The sequence below is a fragment of the Sapajus apella genome, unplaced genomic scaffold (assembly GCF_009761245.1).
Source record: "Sapajus apella isolate SASKATOON/1434 unplaced genomic scaffold, GSC_monkey_1.0 scaffold92, whole genome shotgun sequence".
Lineage (NCBI taxonomy): Eukaryota > Metazoa > Chordata > Mammalia > Primates > Cebidae > Sapajus > Sapajus apella.
This window is the reverse complement of record NW_022437032.1, coordinates 7,935,375-7,947,557: the sequence shown is the minus strand read 5'-3', so window position 1 is coordinate 7,947,557 and position 12,183 is coordinate 7,935,375. Positions and strand designations below refer to the sequence as shown.

General features: G+C 53.6%; 1 protein-coding gene across 5 annotated transcripts in view; it reads right to left on the bottom strand.

The window, feature by feature from the left end:
• SULF2 (sulfatase 2) overlaps positions 1-11,684 on the bottom strand; it is a 128,710-nt gene extending 117,026 nt beyond the window's left edge. The window contains exon 1 of one of the 5 annotated variants that reach the window (XM_032256063.1): positions 10,413-11,684. The gene's annotated coding sequence lies outside the window, so the exon portion shown is untranslated. Of the gene's footprint in view, positions 1-9,933; positions 10,069-10,412 lie in introns of those variants that run through there. The other 4 variants (XM_032256064.1, XM_032256065.1, XM_032256066.1 and 1 more) reach the window with 4 other exon arrangements.
• Positions 11,685-12,183: the final 499 nt, after the last annotated feature.

Sequence of the window (12,183 nt, the reverse complement as noted above, 5' to 3'; positions counted from 1 at the left end):
CCCACAGCCCCTCTTCGTCTCCAGCTCTAAACTGGCCACTTTGGGTAGAGACAGTAGAACAGACAAATATTGCTTCACAATGAGAAAACCAGAGGAGAAAGTACAATGAAAAGTCGAATGAATTGGTTCGCCATCTCAGGCTTTAGGGAATGATAGGGACCACATCTTCCCATTTTTCAGGAGAAGCTAAAAACCCTAATTTTTAAAATGTGAAATCTCATAGTTGTTAAAAATCTCACAACTATCTAAAAGGTTCAAACAAAACATTTCTGGGCGCTGAACAGAGCCCCTGGTTAGCCAGCCTGTGACGGCCTATTCTAACAGGATGGCAGAGCAAGGAGAGACTTCGTTTTGTCACTTTCACCGTCTGTAAAATGAGGTTGGAAGATCCCTACGTTGTTGAGTTGTTATGCATTCACAGGAGCGACACTTAAACCGCCACTGGCCTGTAGGAAGTGCTCAGTAAATGTGAGCTTTCAGGAGGGTAGGTTGGGGAGAGGTGGTCAAAGAGGCTGGTCTCTTGGGCTGTGACAGCTGCTCTTTCAGGAAGAGACAATTTAGGGAAGGGAGTCGTCTTTTCAAGGGCCCATGCAGAAATATCCAACCCAAGAGCCCTCATTAGAATGTCACCATCGACCTGGAAGACTAGCTTGGTCCAAGAGTGATCAGAAGTTGGGGGTCCCACCAGCCCTTCTGCAAAGCCATGAGGTCCCTGCTGTGAGCATAAAGGGGACAATCCCTCCTCTGTAAGCAATGCTAGCACAAAACCCCAGCTCTGGCATTGGGGAGCAAGTGAGTGTGTGAAACCAATCCTCCCACCCACCCTGCTTAGCTGTCTGCAAACGACTAACAGGTGTTGACACTCTTGCCCTGAGCAGTCACTTTTGAGCAAGCACGCGAGCCAGCTCTGCCTGTAGCTCTCCAAGCTGCTTTCTTTTCTTGCTTCCTTCATTCAAAAAATATTAACCGAGTATCCACAGACTGCCAGGCCTCATTCTTGGTGCCGGCGATACAGCGATGAACAAGATAATGTCCCTACGAGCACAGAGCTTACTTTTCAGAAGGAGCCAGGCCCTTTCCCAGTGTTTGATTTAGAGGTGAGTGCAAAAGCTGACCCCAGACCAATGAAACGTAAAGCAAGTTCTGCTGGGGTGGGAATGTTCTGGCAAGGATTTTACGCTCTTATTAAAAAAGAGACAGCAAGGAGTTCTGTCCTATAGTCCTACTTTGTAGGGAGAGGTGATATCTGGAGCTATGGCAGCCACATTGAGACCATGAGGCAACAAGGCCAAAGACATGATGGGAACAGAGGAACAGAGGCGTGAAAGATCCTGAGACCCTGGATGACACTGCTATACTGAAAAACCAGCCCCTTGGCTCCCCTGCTTTGGACTTTGTGTTATGTGAGAATTAAATGTTTCTATTGCATAAGCCACTGTCAAGAGATTTGATTCCTCACAATGAAACCATTTCAATTCACATTCAAATGATCAGGACTCTAAGCTACTGAGAATCCTAGTAGGCTTTGCTGGTCTCTGAAATACCCAGATAAGTGGCCTGCAATCAGAAGTCCGTGGATAGTGTCTGTCTTGAGGGCAGACCAGAAATGGGGCTTTCGGATGGTCTGATTTTCACCAAGCAGGAACATCTCTGAGGCTTCTGTGAGCTAACAGTTTTTTCGACTTCTTTTCTTATCTTCTTTCCAAAAAGCTCCAGGTCAGGCAGGGTGGCTCATGCTTGTAATCCTTGCACTTCGGGGCATCGCTTGAGCCCAGGAGATTGAGACCAGCCTGGGCAACATAGCGAGACCTCATCTCTACCAAAAAAAAAAAAAAAAAAAAAAAAAAAAATTTAGCTGGGCGTGGGGCATGCATCCTTCTACTTGGGAGCTCGCGGCTGGACGGTACAATGAGCTCAGCCTGCTCCAAAGTGAGCACCTCACAGGAGACCCTTCAGAGGGCTGGCCCTAGCCGTGTGCTCATGATTGCTTTTTAGCAGAAGTCATGGTTGCTGAGGCCCTGGGTTTGGCACAAGCACAGCTGCCCCCAGAGCACAGTTCTGGTGGGTAGGGCCACGGCAGACCTGGCCCCAGAGCTACAGCAACCAGCAGGGGCCAGCTTGACTTTCAATACCATGAAGACAAGCCTGCACTCCAGCCTGGGTGATAGTGCACGACCCTGTCTCAAAAAAAAAAAAAAAAAAGTTCCACTTCTCTGGCTGCTGGGGTGGGTCAAGTCACCCGCTGGGGCTCTGACCGTGAGTCAGTTAGAAAGCTGTTGGCCACATTCTTCCCCTAACACATCTGGCTTCCACCTGGCCAAACACATCCTTGCTATTACTTGTGGTCCCTGGGGATGGCACCAACTCACACACACAAGACCTGGCTATAGCAGCTCTGAGTTTAGGATAGAATTTATCGAAGATTCAAGCTGGGCCCAGGCGTGCTGAGCAGGGGGCCAGGCCAGGCCTTTTGTAAGATGACGCTCCATGGCGGAGGCCAGGGCCACTGGGCAACGAGCGTTTTGGAATCATATTAAGAGAACGTAGGAAATTCAAAACATTCTGGTTAGAGAGAACTCCGCAAAGTCCTGGTCTGGGCCAGACGGCAGCTCTGAGAGCCATGCCAACAGCTGTTCCTCCCAGAAGGCATCGTGCTGCCCACGAGGTCCAAGATCCCACATGACCTTAAGCAATTTCCGAAGGGCAACTGTGGTGGAGCAAAGAATATTTAGTTCTGTTAATCACTGAGCAACCAGGCGATGGACAAGGGGAGGCTCAGCCCGAGCCTTCAGGAACCTCTTAGAAACGTCGGAGAGGTAAGCATGAGGGATGTGCTAAAAATATTCATCAAACACATTCATGACAGACAGCAGGAGGAGGTTGGGGGGGAGAAAACCACACTAGAAAACAAAACACATTCTCTCAGGGTGATCATGTCCAGTCCCACAGCTTAAAATAACATCGACAGGCTGATAACTCCCAAATTTAGGTGGCCAGACCCGAACGGCTACAGACATTTACATTCGCCACCCACTGAGATTTCAGACCTCCAGGTCTGAAAGCTCAAACCCCACATTTGGGGTTCACCTCAAACCCCACATTTCCACATCGAATTCCAGATCGCTCCTCCTCCCCAAAACCTTCTCTCCTGTCTTCCCTACTTAGCAATCGCCCTGCACCAGGCTGCCTTGTTATCTTTGATTCCCTGGCAGAATACACCACGGATATTCGGGCTGAATCATTTTTCATTGTGGGGTCACCCCGTACACTGCAGGTTTAGCAGCACCCCTGGCCTCTACCCTCTGGAGGCCAGTAGGGAGCCCTCCCCAGTTGGGACAACTGATATTGTCTCCAGAGAGTGCTAAATGTTTCCTGGGTGTCAAAATCACCCTTAGTTGGGAATCAAAGCCCTTTCCGTCACTCTGTAACCCAATCCACTAGGAAGTCCTGTGGCTCTTCCTCCAAAATACATCTCCAGTCCCCATTTCACTCCATCTCCATGGACACCACCACGGTCCCTCCCAAATGACTAAAAGTCCTGGTGACCCCACTTCCACCTGCACAGCACACCTCTCATAGGAGCCAGCAGGATCTTTTCGAAACACAAATCATATCATTCCCTGACTTAAAACCCGCCAGTAGTTTTCCATTTTATTTGTTTACTTTTGAGACGGAGTCTTGCTCTGTCGCCCAGGCTGGAGTGCAACGGTGCAATCTCGGCTCACTGCAACCTTTCCCTGCTGGGTTCAAGTGATTCTCCTGCCTCAGCCTCCCAAGTAGCTGGGATTACAGGCATGCACCACCACACCCGGCTAATTTTTGCATTTTAGTAGAGACGGGGTTTCACCATGTTGGCCAGGCTGGTCTTGAATTCCTGACCTCAGGTGATCCACCTGCCTTAGCCTCCCAAAGTGTTGTGATTACAGGCGCGAGCCACTGTGCCCAACTGGTTTTCCATTTTATTAAAAATAAAGTCTAAAATTTCTTAGCATAGCCTGTATTTCTCATCTCTGATGTGCCCTCTTCCACACTTGGCTTCTTTTTCCTTGACACAGAGTCTCACTGCAACCTCTGCCTCCTGGGTTCAAGTGATTCTCCTGCCTCAGCCTCCCAAGTAGCTGGGACAATAGGTGTGCACCACCACGCCTGGCTAATTTTTGTTTTTAGCAGAGATGGGGTTTCGGCATTGTTGGCCAGGCTGGTCTTGAACTCCTGACCTCCAGTAATCCACCTGCCTCAGCCTCACAAAGTGCTGGGATTACAGGCGTGAGCCACTGTGCCTGGCCTATCCTACTTGACTTCTACTTGTGTTTGGAGCAGGCTCCTCCCACCACCTCCGGGCTTTAGTACTAGCTGTTCCTTCTACCTGACATGCTTTTACCCCAGATCTTCCCAAGGTGGCTCCTTCCTAGAATCTAGGTCACAGCTCAAAGGTCACACCCTCACAGAGGCTCCCCGACAGCCTGTCTCAAGTTGCCTCCCACCCCATCCCATCATGCAGTCATTTTTCTTTATTTTTATTTTTATTTTTTTTTGAGACTGAGTCTGATTCTGTTGCCCAGGCTGGAGGGCAGTAGTGCAATCTCACCTCACTGCAACCTCCGCCTCTTGGGTTCAAGCGATTCTGGTGCCTCAGCCTCCTGTGTAGCTGGAATTACAGGCGAGCACCACTACACCTGGCTAATTTTTGTATTTTTAGTAGAGACAAGGTTTTGCCATGTTGGCCAGGCTGGTCTTGAACTCCTGACCTCAAGTGATCCTCCCGCCTCGGCCTCTTAAAGTGCTGGGATTACAGGCATGAGCCACCGCGCTGGGCCTAGAGCATTTTCCCTACCTTCTGACATCCCCTGCATTAGGCAGGAAGACAGAGGCCCACGCTCCAGGGCCCTCTTCCCCAAACCCTCCTGTGGATATAGAATAAACATGTGGCTCATGCCCCCCAGATCCAGGACCCTCCCTGGAAGTTTGATTCAACAGGGTCTGGTCTTTGCCTTTTTAAACAAATGCTGCCAGATGATTCTCATGATGGGAGGCTGGACAAACACTGCCCCTGGCCCCCAGAAAGCACAGGATCAAGGCCAGGCCCCATCCTCAGACACTAAGGCAGACAAGTCAGGCTTCTGATGCCTGCTGGCCCTGGTGGGAGGGAGGGGCACTGCCCAGGCAGCTTGTTTTCCTGAACTCCACCTTGGCCAAAGCGGAGATGGGTCCATCTGGCCAGCACTGCTCACATTAGTGGCCTGCATCGTAGGCACTGACCATTCACCTCTCCAGCCACCAGGCTTCCCTTTCGCTGGGGACAACCCTGCTCTTTTCTTGCACACTTTAAGGTCTCGGCAGTCAGCCTCCATCCAGCTCCAGGGAGAGGCCTGTGAGCCTGGGTTAAGCCGAATGTTGGCAAGTCATTTCCTTAGCCAGTGACTGGTTTGGACTAAAACAGTCCAGTCAGAGGGAACCATGGGGCTCAGATGGGCATTACCAGATCAGAGGCTTGCTCTTTCCTTTTGGGCTTAAACCGGAGGGGATGAGACCCCTCTGCTCCATGACACCTGTCCTAACACCTAAGTTATTTTATGTTTTTTGTTTATTTAGAGACAGAGTTTTGCCCTAGTTGCCCAGGCTGGAGTGCAGTGTTGCGATGTCAGCTAACCACAACCTCCACCTTCCGGGTTCAAGCGATTCTCCTGCCTCAGCCTCTTGAGTAGTTGGGATTACAGACATCCACCACCACACCCAGCTAATTTTGTATTTTTAGTAGAGACAGGGTTTCTCCAAGTTGGTCAGTGTGGTCTCGAACTTCTGACCTCAGGTGATCTACCCACCTCAGCCTCCCAAAGTGCTGGGATTACAGGCCTGAAACCCAAGTTATGATAACAGCCAATGCTTACTGAAGGTTTGCCTGGGTCAGACGCCCTGCGAAGCCCCTGACATTGATCATCTCATTTCATGCCTTGCCACAAGCAGGAGACAGGTGCTATGATCATCGTCATTTGTTGGATGAGAACATCAAGGCACAGAAAGGTTAGGCAGACGCCCCAGATCCCACTGCTGGGCAGGGAGCCAGGCAGTCTGGCTCTCCCAGCCACGGTGCCCACACTGCCAGGGCCTGCCCGCCCCAGAGCTGGAGAGACACACCAGCCCCACGGAAGGCAGAGTAGAGGTGGAGAGGAATGGATTTTCATGACAAAATCTGAGCCGCAGGTCCAGCTGTGTCTGAAGCTACACTTAGTCACCTTAGGACTTTTGGTTGTGAAAACCAGTAAAGTCCCCTTCTTTTCTCCTTAAGCTGGCTTGAGTTTTTTTCTTCTTTTTGTCTGTTGCTTGCAAGAGAAAGAAGCCTGATTACTTTCCAGTCCTTCCAGGCAAGTACCCCTAACTGATATTCCATCTGCAGCTTGCATACCGCCGCTGCTCGGTGAACGCCAGCAGACACGGATGGACTGCGCTCCCTTCCTGTCCATTCACCGCCGGCTCTGTACCCTGACACCCGACTGTGGCCAGCCCAGCGCCTCTTCCCCTTTAGGCTCCCAGCGAGGCCTCGTTCCCTAGCAACCACCTCAATTAGGCAACCATGCCATTTATCGGGATGCCAATTAATTATAATGATCTTAATGCTCTTCCAATTAGACAGCGCCTTCAATCCGGCTGGCCCAGGGGTGTCTGCAGAATCTCCACCAAGGCCCATTCCAAGGAGACCCAGGGAAAGCAGGTCTCAGGGAGGGCTCCCTCACCTGCAGGTCAGCATTGAGAGGCCCCCATCTTCCACATCCACACAGACCCAGGCTTGACACAGAGCACCCTGGCACCACCTGCATGGCCACCTTTCCGAGGCCAGGCCAGTGAGACTCCATCACCGACCACAGGAAGGTCTCACCTCTAGGAGAGCTTTCGCCCTCTGGCCATTGTGCTCTGAGTGGGCTGAAATCATCATCTCAGATACCCTGGCTTTTCTATCAGTTGCATTTGATGTTTCGCTTTGCATCTGGCTGGGAGACAGGAGAGTGGAGTGTGTGTCTGCTCACAAGCAGAAGGAAAAGCACCAGGCAGGTGCATGTTTTCCTCGGGGCAAAACACCCCAAATACAAACCGGCGACTCTCCGTCCAAACAGTGAGGTTTATGGAAAGTTGTGGGGCTTCTACTTTGCAAAGTTTTACTGTCTGAGGTGTTTTCTTCCCCTGCATGTGTGTTTCTTCTACATCTGGGACAAAAGCCAAGGTCATGGCGGAGAGCCCAGTGGTTCCAAATGGACCCTGGAGCTTGAGGGCCTCTTGAATTCCTGCTCTACCCGTGACCACCTGTAGGCAAGTCACAATCCTCTCTGTGCCACAGTTTCCTTTGTTTTTTTCTTTTAAGACAGAGTCTTACGCTATCACCCAGGCTGGAGTGCAGTGGCACCATCTCGGCTCACTGCAGCCTCCACCTCCCGGGTTCAAGCGATTCTCCAGCCTCAGCCTCCAGAATAGCTGGGACTACAGGAGTGCACCACCATGCCCAGGTAATTTTTGTATATTTTAGTAGAAACGGGATTTCACCATACTGGACAGGCTGGTCTCAAACTCCTGACTTTGTGATCTGCCTGCCTCGGCCCCCCTCAAAGTGCTGGGATTATAAGCGTGAGCCACTGCATCATTTTTAGCATGGCAACAATTGCAGTACTTACCTCATAAGTTGTTCGTGTGGATTTAATGAGTGAGGTAGAAGGGCTAGATCAACGCCTCAGATCAGGCCTGTACAAAACTACTTAAGTGTTATCAATTATCTTAAGTCTGAAATCAACCCTTTAACTACAAGCTGGTCAGAAGTGCTGATATTCTTGTGTGGGACAGGGCTTCTGGATGCCTTCTGCAGGACTCAAGTCTACGATCAGATAATAGCCAACAGCTTAACAGAGTTGGGTGATATCCTGCCTGGTTAACCCAATTGCCCTCTTGAGGCAGGTCCAGGCAGATAAACCGGTGCCAGAAAAAGGGAGCAGGAAATGTTAGCTCCCAAATCAGGTGTGAAACCGCATATCAACTCGGTCCTTCGGACAGCTGCTGAACTGGGGGACACGCGCTCGCACACGAGTACAGGCGCGCACACTGCTACGTCGTCCTCCTCCAAGCCCAGGCTTTTACAGTCAACTCATCATTCTACTCTCAAGGTTGAAAATTTAACATGTTATTAGGGTTTCAGAAAAAGCCATAAATTCAAATAAAAAACCCAAGAAGTACACACAAAGCTCAAACCCCAAACCCACACTGACCCACAGCTACAGCAGTGATGCCAACATAATGGCTTTTATGTACATAAACTTGGCCGGGGAAGGAAGAGACCTCGGTGTACAAAGGTCCAACGCACGTCCGCCAAGCCCACCACCTTCGCCTTTCAAGCTGCTTATTAGAACGCTAAATTACACACCCGACAGGCTGTCTGGTTGAGTTTTCTCTTCTCTATGATGTGGGACAGACAAAGCTGGGGAGAACATCTCTTACAGAAAAAGGGCCTTCATTCTGTCCTCTCCACCCCTCTTCCTATACTTAACGATTGGCTCTAATTTAATTAGAAACCTCTGGTGGTTCCGTAATGGGGGGCGGAGGCTTAGTAAAGAAATCCCCTTCACTATTCACTACAAGCTGAAATCCGGAGAGAGCGTAGATCAGGGGGTGTCCTTCAGAGAAAGCCCGTCTCACCTGCTCCCTATCTCCCCCTGAGAACCTGCTCCAGCGCAGCATCCCCCTCTCTGCCCTAAAGGAGGAGGGGGCCCTGTGGGAAAGAGGCAGGAGACAGATGGAGGGGCGAGAGGGCGGGGTCCCAACACGCACAGATGAGCAAATACCCAGATTGAAACGTAAGCTGAATGTAATTACTTGGTTAATTAAATATTGACTTTTAACTCAAAAAGTGATTAAAACAAGCTGCAGGAAGACTGTCCAGAAAGGGGGGTAGGGAATGAATCACAGCTTTCAAGAAGGGGGAGGAGGAAGAGGAGGGGGTTGTCACAGGCAGGTCTAGCTTGCTCTTCCTACTGTGTGCTGGGCCTACTGCGTGCAGGGGGAGTGGTCCTCGGCCTCTGGGCAGGTGGGGAGCTGCGGACCGGGGCCACTGTGCAAACCATGATTGCAGGCTTCTCTTTCCACCTTCCACCCTGAGACGGCATCTCTCTACCCTGCTGCCCTCCAAGTGAACCGGCAGCTTCTGGCGCGCAGGAGCCAGATCCTGTTGAGCCGCGTTTCCCTGGAACAGAACGCGGTGCCTGGCACGAGGGGGTGCTCCAGAAATGCTTGTAGAACGAATGAACGAACTACTATAAGGGCTGTTTGTTTGGAAAAGTGCACTCCTAGAATTCACCGCTAGACTTCTGAAGCCCCGGGAGCTGGGGAGGGGAGTATCTCTCCGCCGCGCGATGGAAACTGGTTCTGCCCTGGCCTGGCTTGGAAGTCTGCCTTTTCGATCCTATTTGTCCTTTTGGTGTCTGCGAGTTTCCAATCACTCTGAAGATCCGGGCCACGGCTTCCCCGAGTCCTGCCCGGACAAGCCCCACGTGTGCTGGCTTCTAGCCCATCCCTTGGGTCTAAACCCAAAGGGTCAACAAGGCCATGCCCCTGCGGACGGCGGGCCCAGGCGCGTTTCCCCCGGGGTTGCCCGGGCCCGGCGTGGCGCGTCCGCGGGTCAGGGGCGCGGCGGGAAGTCCTCGCCCTCCCGCCCAGCCAGCCAGCGGGGTCAAACAGGTCATCCCCCTGCGGCCGGCCGGCGCCGGAGCCTCCCTCCTGCCCGCGGGGTCCCACCTCCGCGCGCAGCGCTGGGGCCAGTGCCGGGCGGTCGGGACCGGCCCTAGCTTACCTGGGCGGCGCTCGCGGCCGGGCTCACGCCGGGGAAGGCTTCGGCCACCGGGAGCCCCCGCCCGAGCTCCAAGCACCCTCGCCGCCCACCTGCCCCCGTGCCCCACTCACCAGCGCGCACTGCCCTGGCAGCCTCACCGGGCGTTGGGCGCCTCCGCCTCTGCCGCAGCCCAGCCGGGCCGCGGGGCGCAGGGGACTCCGCGCCGCCGCTGCTGCCGCCGCTACAGCCGCTACCGCCGCCGCTGCTGCATCCCCCGGCGAGCGCGGCTGCTCCTCCTCCTCCCTCCTCCCCGCCCCCCAGCGCCGCCGCCGCCCCCGGCCCCCGCCCCGCGCGCCGCCCCAGCCAAAGTCCGGCTCCTCGCCCCGCCCTGGCAGCTCTGAAATCGCCCCAGCCCGGCTGGCCGCGCGGCCCCAGCCAGCCCGTTGGCACCGCGCGGCCCGCCCGCCCGCCTGCTCGCCTGCCGGTCGCCGGCCTCCGCGCAGGGGAGGCAGGCGCGCGCCGGTGCGGGGAGCGTTGGGCTGTGAGCCGCGGACAGCGGGGGCCCAGCCGCGAAGCCCTCCTCGAGCCCTCCGCGCGCGAGCGCTTTTACCTCCAGGTCGGGGGACGCGCGGCCCGCGACCCGGTCCTGCCCGTCCGCGGCGCACGGCCCTGGCCCCGAAGTCCAGCTCGGGACGGGGCAGTGGACGCAGAGCTGGGGTCCCGGCGGCTCTCGGCCTCCGGATGCCTCAGGACTCCGCTGGCCGCGCTCCCGGCGCCGAGCGCGCACCCTCGCTGGGACACACAGACGAACACTCACCCGACACACACTCGCGCCCGCTCGCCCTCGGCGGAGAGTTGAAACAGATGTGGGATTAGCCCAGGAGCTGGAAAGGAGGGAGGGGCCCGAGCCTGAGCGTGTGTGCGCGCGGGTGTGTGTGTGTGTAACACGCACACCAGGAGGCATCTCTAATAAATCAAATATAGTGATACATTCAGGAGGGCCATCGATCTGGTCCACTTGGCTGGAAACGAAGTGAATCTGCCTCTTTTCTGCTTTCTTCTTCTCTCTCGGAGCTGGAGGGAGCCAAGTGTCCCGCGGGGCGTGCGACAGCCCCGGCCGGGCGCTTGCCTCGTAATGACACGTTAATAAATGTTTTCTTTTATCTGATTTCACAGGACTCGCTCCGGTCTGCAAACACTCGACTGCCTTTGCTGAAAGCCTCGCGCTCGCCTCTAGCCACACATTGGCCGTCGGAGAGGCCGGCGCCGGCCGCGACCCGCAGCTCAGTCGCAGGGCGAACGGAGGTGCCGGTGCGCGCCCCAGAGCTCCCCGAAAAATTAACTTGGGCTCGAGTGAAAATAGCAGCCGTTGCCCAGAATTGGCCCGGGAGTAGCAAAGAAAGGAGAAACCGGGTTCCTCCGAAAGGGGAGGAATTCGACTCAAGGGGGTGCTGTCTACCGTGGTTTCCGCGGTCCCTCGCGCCACGGAAGAGGCCGGAGTGGGGCCCCGCCTGACGCGGGTAGGCAAAGAGCGGACAGAGAACCCAAAAGCAGCTGCAGAAAACACGGCCAAGCTGCTAAGGGGAAACAGACGCTGCCGTAGGAAAGCACTTGTAAGCAGCAGTCACTTATTAAACCTTATGACAATCTTACACAGTAAGTTACTCTGCCCGTTTTACCATGGAAACCAGGAGAGGTTAAGTAACTGTCTGAAGATCACACAATTGTAAGTGGTGGATCCTGCGAACCCAAGAAGCCTTAGCTGCAGGCTCATGCTCTTAAATCCAAGGATGTTTTTACTTTTTAACTCAGCGTCTCCTTTCTCTGGTGTGATCTTCCATGCTAGAGTTGTCAGACTTAACAAATAAATACAGACATCCACAGGGAGGAGCTTAATACTGAAAAAGTCTTCATGTTTTAATCTGAGATTCAAATCGGATCTCCTGACTGGATTTAGGGCTGTAGGCTCCTCCCCATAACCTCCATTAGCCACCTTAATCAAGTTAGAGCCTAAATAAATCAGAAATGCGGGGCGCGGTGGCTCACGCCTATAATCCTAGCACTTTGGGAGGCCAAGGGGGAGGGGGTGGATCACCTGAGGTCAGGAGTTCGAGACCAGCTTGGCCATCATGGAGAAACCCCATCTTAAAAAAAAAAAAAAAAAGAAGAAACACCTTGAACTTGCTTTTCCAAATCCAATGCTGGCCCTACCTTTGGTATCACTGAGCAGACTGATCGGCTCCCACTTTCTTTGCCTTGGGACAGAATATCAGGCTTCACTATCATAGACCAAAAAATAATGGACACCCCTCTCCTTCCGCCTCATCTCTGCAGAAGGACACATATATCATTTAGAATTTTCTAGTAGTGGCATTAGAAAG